Source organism: Desmodus rotundus, chromosome 8, assembly GCF_022682495.2.
Source record: "Desmodus rotundus isolate HL8 chromosome 8, HLdesRot8A.1, whole genome shotgun sequence".
Taxonomy (NCBI): Eukaryota; Metazoa; Chordata; class Mammalia; order Chiroptera; family Phyllostomidae; genus Desmodus; species Desmodus rotundus.
The window spans coordinates 93,725,246-93,732,837 of NC_071394.1; positions in this window are offsets into that span (position 1 = coordinate 93,725,246).

The window sequence follows — 7,592 nt, forward strand, 5'->3', positions numbered from 1 at the left end:
CACGGCTTAAAACTGCACGAGGGAAGGAGTTCGTAAATAACCCGGTTCGCTTCTTTCTTTCTTGGTTTAGAAGCTCCAGACTCTCCGACAATGGGAGGTTCGAATAGCAGTGTTTTCCCGAGTATATGGTGATGAAGTTGCAAAAGCATTTAACTGATACTTTTGAATGCCGGGTTAATTTCAGCGCCTTTTACCTCCCTCAGGAGTCTGAAGTGCTGGGTTTAGCAGTGAATTCAAGTAAGTCCTTGCTTTGGAATACTTTTGCTCATATTCCCATTCGTGAGGGATCAGAAATGCCTTCTGTTCTAATCAGTACTGGGAGAAGTCTTCATTCTTTAGGTAGTTTTACGGAGAGATCTCAAGGGCGGGGTGGGGGGGATTATATCTTCACTTTAAAGTGATTCTGCTCATGTGAGGCCCTAAATCATTTCTGCTTCCTTGCCATGCTTCAAAATTAAAATCCTAAATGGTGCCAACAGAAGGTTAAATGTTAAAGACCACTTCTCTGGCCCCTAGCTTCTTTTCTATTCTAAAATTGTTTTCTGGAGCAATTTACAGTGGCAAGAATTAAGGCAGAGAAAAAAAAAGTGAGGATGTGAAAATGAACAGAGCTCTTTAAAATTAATTAAATGTGTGTTTCCTCCTGACATTTCACTTCTTTTAATATGTGGATGGAGTTGAGTTGGCCAAGGACCCTGTTTCCTGATTCTGCAATTACAGTCCTGTGCCAAGGCACCCTGGGCACAGACTTTTAGGCAGCCCTGGTCTTACCGTTCTAGTTGATTGAGCCTTCCAGAGTGGGCATGGGGATTCCAATTCCTGCAGCATTGTGGAAGGGTGAGAGACAAGAGTTATCTTTTTCTTGCCCTTGGGATTTGTGTCAAAATATTGTTTAAAACAAACAAAAAAGGTCCTCGCTGGCCAGTAGGCTGAGTTGGTAATAGGCTCAGTTGGTTGGGGCATTGTGCGTACACCAAAAGGTTGCAGATTCGATCCCCAGTGGGGGTGCATACAGAAGGCAACCAATCCATATTTCTCCCCCCCCATGTGTGTGTGTGTGTGTGTCCCCACTCTTGCCCCCTTCTCTCTCTAAAATCAATAAACGTGTCCTCAAATGAGGATTTTACAAGATTTCAAATGAGTAAATTTTAAAGATTGTATTGGCTTTATTTAGTGATTTATGAATCAAGCAGCATCCAATCTAGCAAATAGAAAGCATCTCAGAGGAACTGTTACAAAATGACTTTTATAAGCAGAAGGGGGCGGGACCGAGGAAGTTATACTAGGCAAATAACAGATTGGTTATTGCAAGGTTAATTTTTCTGTAGGGGATGACAGGGGGTTATCAGGCAGATTACCTAATTATTGCTGATAAGGTTATTCCTGAATGGTTTAAGATTCCATCTCTGGGAGAGTGAAACTAATTCAGTTAAATCTCGGTTTGGCAATGTGGGGCTTCACATAAGTGATTCCACTTGGGGCCTGTTGCCTTGTTTTTAACAATATTAATTAATAATATCTGTCACGTGAATTACATATTAAAGTTACAGACCACTCAGGTGAGGATTAAGTGACCCTCACTTAATTAAATTAAATTAAATGAGGGCTGGTCAGAATTGCTAATCTCTGAGATCACATCCTCTGGTTTTCTGGAATTTTTTTAAGAGTATTTATTTATTTTTAGACAGAGGGGAGGGGGGGAGAAAGAAAGGGAGAGAAATATTAATGTGATTGCCTCTCATGCACCCCCCACTGGGGACCTGGCCTGCAACCCAGGCGTGTGCCCTGACTGGGAATCGAACCCATGACCCTTTGGTTCACAGGCCAGCAATCAATCCACTGAGCCACACCAGCCAGAGCAGGTTTTCTGCAGTTTTATGATCTATGCCACCTCAGAGCTTAATCCTAGGGGGTAAAATATCTGCCCCACTCCATGAACAAATGAGGAGGGGTTTTCCCTAAACACCCTGAGTGGTAAGTGCTGGAAGGAAAACACTGGGCCTGCAGACCCCAGGCTGCTCCCCACTCTCCAGGAAGAGAGCTGTCTGCCATGAACAGCTTTCCTGGGCCATTTCTCCAGGGCTGGGCTCTTCCAGTCCTGTGCCGAATTCTGGACACACTTAGCAGGACCATTTGGTTTCATGCAAAAGTTAAGTTCTCATTTAGCCTCCATCAAGAGAAAAAAAGTGAATAGTTTGATTCCCATTCCTCTCTTTTTTTATCTCTCAACACGTGCAAAAGCCAGACAGGAGACAGGGGTGCTGTTTACTGTGGGGTCCTCTTGAAGACTCCTCACAAGGAATAACACATGCCCCCACCTCCTGGACCTCCAGCCCAGGAGACAATCATTCCCATACCTGCAGTGGGAGGGTAAATGCTAACACAGGGTTGGGGCGAAGTGCGGGGGAACACTTGAGGGATGGTGCCACAAACACAGCAGCTGGATTTTGAAGCCCAAGAACGAGTTCTCCAGGAAGCAGAGAGAAAAGGTGCTCGTCTCAGAGCCACTCCAGGGTGTACATGGCATTTGGGGGCACTGACTGTTCTACAGCTGGGATAAGAATTTGATGCCACTAGTTAATAAATACTTCTTGGTGCTGGAGGACCCTGTAGACCGTGCCAAGGATGGGTTGTATTCTGTAAACCAACATCCCCCGATATGTGGGAGAGAATACTTTCTCTGCTGGTACTCAGTAAGTGGATTTAGTATTGAGAGATACTGAATAACAGGGTGAGGAAATTAGTTGTTTTTCAGTTGTTTTCATTACTTTTGATTTCAGCAAGGAGAATGTCTGATATAATAAAAATTGCTAAGGGGGTGCCAGAGGTTTGGGAGACAGTGGTGGGAAAGGTGAGACATGAGGAAAGATTGTAAATAGAATACAATGAGATCTGTCTAGAAAAAGTCCAGACATTATTCATAGAACGAGAACAGTTTGTGTGACATCCATGGAACTTGGCAGCCGAGAGGACTGAAATGTGCATGTGTGAACAATGACAACTCCACTGTACTAGTCAGTGGGGGTAGTAGATGCAGTTGAATGAGCTTGTGTACTGTGTGGCCGTCGCGTTCAAAATGTCTAAACAAGTAGAGGAACAAATCTGCATCAAAATTTGCATTAAGCTTGAACATTCCTCCATGGAAACGATTTGATGATTCAGAAGGCTTTTGGGGACAATGCAATGAGTGCAGCACAAATAAAAGTGTGGTACAAACACTTCAAAGATGGTTGAGAATCTGTTGAAAGTGATCCACGTTCTGGAAGGCCTGCAACAAGCAGAACACCCGAGAATGTTGAACATGTAGGGGCTGCAATCAACAAAGATCGGCGACTGACAGTGTGAGAACTAGAAGCTCATCTGGGGATTCCAAAAACTACTGTGTCTGAGATTTTGGTGCAGGATCTTGACATGAAACGTGTCATGGCAAAATTCACTCTGTGGCTTCTGCTACCAGAGTGGAAGGAATCTCATGCTGCAGTTGCTAATGACTTGATTCAAACTGCTACCAATGAACCAGATTTCCTCAAAAAGGTCGTAACTTTGAAGGGGACTGAAGCATCATTATCCTATGTACAATATTTCTTGTACCTTCTTCAATGAATATCTGCATTTTTCATATTATATGCCTGGATACTTTCTGTGCTTTAGCACGAATGACCCAGTGGTCACAGGGAAGATGGGAATGGAGATACTGGCATTAAGGTGACTCACAGGGGTCCAGGGAAGAAATGTTATAGCTGTGAACCAGGGGCCTGGCATTGGAGAGTATATAAGTCAGGATTCTCCAGAGAAAAATAATCAATAATAAACATGTGTCTTTGTCTGTTTGTCTATCTATCTACAGAGAGAGTTATTTTAAGGAATTGGCTCACGTGCTTATGGAAGCTAGCAAGTCTAAAATGTGCAGGATGGGCTAGTGGGCCAGAGGCCCAGAGGAGAACTGTAGTTAAAGACTGCCTGCTACAGAATTCACTCTTCCTCAGAGGAGGTCAACCTTTGCTTCTATTTAGGCCTTCACCGATTGGATGGGTCCCGACCACATTGAAGAGGACAATCTGCTTCACTCAAAGCCCATGGATGTAAATGTCACTCTCATCCAGGAGCACCCTTACACATCTGGTCTCTGTGGCCCAGTGAAGTTGACACACAAAATTAACCATCATAGAGGACATCTCAGCAATCACTGTCTTTATAAATTTCTCAGTTTCCCTCAGTGACCCAGCCTCTTGAAGGTAGGGCCATTGTCGTGTACACATGCATTTCAAAAGACCCAGGGCATTGCAGAGAAGGCACTTTACAGACATGTATTAAATATACAAGGATGGAGTCGGGGAATGCAGGGAGAGAAGAAACAAAGTCCCCGTGGACAGTTTTGTTCTCTTGGGAACAGTACCGCGCCACCTGAGGAAGGTTTCCTGCCCGGACAATGACCTGTCCACAGCCCACTCTCATCTCCTGGAACCGGGTCCCCAGTTTTAGTGTCTTGGGTGTTGTCCAGTTCTAGTACATTTCTTTAGACTTGGATGCAAACCCTGATGGCCTCACTCTTCAGGCACTCTTTAGGGTGGAAATGAGCCACAAACACATACAGTTCACTCCCACCCTGTGCCACCCCTCAACATCCCCTCATCCCCCCACCCCAAATGTGATCTCTCAGACTCTGCTGGGACCTCTAGCTCAAGAGGGCATTGGAGACACTCTCCAGCATGAAGGCAGAGAACACATTTTAGCAATAATCTTCCTGCCAGCAAACTTGGCCCCCGGCCTTCTTACATTTAGCGATGCTGCCCAGATGTAGGAACATCAGGGCACGTGGGGTAGCCTGGGAAGTTCATGAGGCTATACCAGGCTGTGTCAGGATGCCAGCTTAAAACTGACATTCTACTTCTAGCCTGTGTTATCTGGGGCCTTGCTCAGCCCATGCTTCATTCCCATGTTCCATGGAGGGTAAAGAGACAGGAGAAAGGTATCTTCATATTGGAAAGTGCTCTGAACGTTGCAGCAACAAGTTCTAGCATCTGGGTCTGCCCACATACTAACTGTGTGGCCTGTAAGTCTCTCTGCAGCTCAGTTTCCCCAGTGACGACCTCATGGGGCCATGTGAGTAAGATTTAATTCACACGAGGAGTGCTTTGTAAAGAGTTAAGAATTATACAACCAAATCTGTGTTCTCATGCTGACAATCCTCCCCCCAGGACCATCCATTGGATGAAAATAGTTTCTTATCCAATCAACTTCCATCTTATTAATCTTTCTAAATGGAGTTCACATGTCTTTCAAATTCAGTTAGACAAAGAGTGTGTATGTGTGTGTGTCCCTGTGTCAGGGAAGGAAAGTAACTCCTCTGAACCTAAACTGGTGTGATGGGAGTTCTTGATCTGCACCTCTTCAGGGAAGAGCCCACTCTGCCCACCCTGGCCCACTGAGACGTCCCCATTTTCTGAACCTCTGCTGCACGAGTGCAGATTTCACTTGTTAGGTGAATGTGCTCAGTCTCCCCCATTCAGCTGTAAGTGCCTAGAATTAGCCTCATACGTAAAAGTCCTTTACATATTACACACCATCTTTCCTATCATACATACGCATCAACAAAAATATGTTGAGAAAATGACCGAGGGATTACTCAAGAACATCCCTCAGCAAATTAATCAGTGGGGGCAGACCCATGCTTCCTGGAACAATGTTTCTGCGGAAATCAAGAAAAGGAGGGCTCTTGGTAAGAAAGCATGTTATTCATACATGTGTACCATTCCTCCAGAGAGGAGGTGATGACAGAGATAAAACCTGATGCTTCTAATTCCACAAACATGCCCGTTGACAATAGAGGCCACAGCACAACTGCTAAGGAATTGGCGATAAAAATGCATTCTCCATTGGTAGACACTGTTGGCCTAGGTTAAGACATAGCTACAGAGAAAAGCATTTTTCAGGAATAACAGACCTTGGAATAAAAACAGACTGTTCTTTTGCAGAAGAAAAGGTTTATTGAGAATCAGGATCTTTGGAATTTATGACTTATTTGGGGGAAATAGGGCCTAGAGGAGTAGAGAGTCATTTAAAAGTGGTTGTTATCTTCAAAACAAGAAGAATGGTTGGGATTCTCATATCTTTTTCACAGAGGAGGAAACTGAGGTTCAGAGAGGGGAGGGGCTTGCCCAAGGTCACACAGCTGGCTAGAGAAGGCCAGCATGGCTGGCATGGAGCATGAGACAAACAGAGAGAGGTCAGGGAACCAGGCCACCCAGTCTGGTAGCCATGGTGGGGACTCTGTGCTCTCTCTCTCTCTCTGACTGCCAGCAAGCTTTGGGGGTTTTAACTGAAGGAGAGCTGTGATCAGAGATAAATGTTTGCATTGTGGGGGTGGGGGCATGGATTGGACGCAGGCAAATTGGTCAAGAGGCTGTTGAGAATGGAGTTAACCTAAATAGGGTGGTGCCTGGGTCCACGAGGCAAGGACTTGCCCAAGGTCCCACTGCCATCAGAAGCGAAAGCACACCACAACCCTAGTTTGTCCATGGACCCAGCCACCCCCTGTGTCACGAACGGTCTGAGGTTCTTGAGATGAAAGCCAGAAAGACTTTTTGGTGAAGTAAGGTGAGAGCTTAGGAAAGGGGATAAGAGAAACAACTTGAGACAGGCCCCTGGAATCATCTGAGGTCAGTCTAGATTCACACAGGGCATGCAAAGAAAACAAAGCTCTCTTCTCCCTGCCCATTTCTATCAGTCCATCTCTGGTAGGGCGGAGAAGGAACCCAAGGGAAATTCCAGTGACCTGACAACTCTAAATACAAAATTGTCCCAAGCCTCAGGCAGACCCATCTCTTCTCCTCCATCAATTCCAACAGCCCACTCATTGTTCTTTTTCTATTTAAAAAGAAAGAAAGGAAGAAAGAAAAAAGACATTTCTTCCCAGAGGGGCAACCAACAGATGTCTGCCTTTCTTCCTGGGATGCTGACCGCATTTTTACAAAATGTACTATTTTCTATGCTCTGGTATGCACAAACATTCATTTAACACATATTTTCTAAGCACGTACTGGATGCCCAGTGAAGTGACCCTGAGTCACAGACAAAAAGGCAGTGGCGTGAGTCTGTCACAGGTGGGCACAGGTAGCCAGGTTCTTGGTGATCGTGAACAATGAATTGAACCAAACACACAGAGAGTTTATAGCAGGAAGAGAGAGCAGATTTATTCAGCGATAGCACACTCCACAGAATATAGGAGCAGGCCAACTCCAAGTAGAGATAGACTCTCAGTGGTCGGAGGGATTCTATTCTTATAGGGCGGATATTTCCTGGCCAGTTTTGACCGGCTTCTATTGTGCACGTACAAGCAGTTACATTACTTTAAGCTACTGCACATGTGATCTTCCATGAGTTTCCTTGATTGCCCCCGGGGGTGGGGTCGGCACAATGCAAATTTGTTATAATGCTCTTATAAGGAAGCAGGGGTCATGTGGCATCTTCTGTGCAGGTGCATTCACGAGTCACCATGATTCAGCACTTTTCCAGAAAGAGGGGACCCCCTGTCTTAGAACAGGGTCTCTGTTCTGTATCGATGTTCTTTGTCCTAGTCTTGGGGGTGCCTC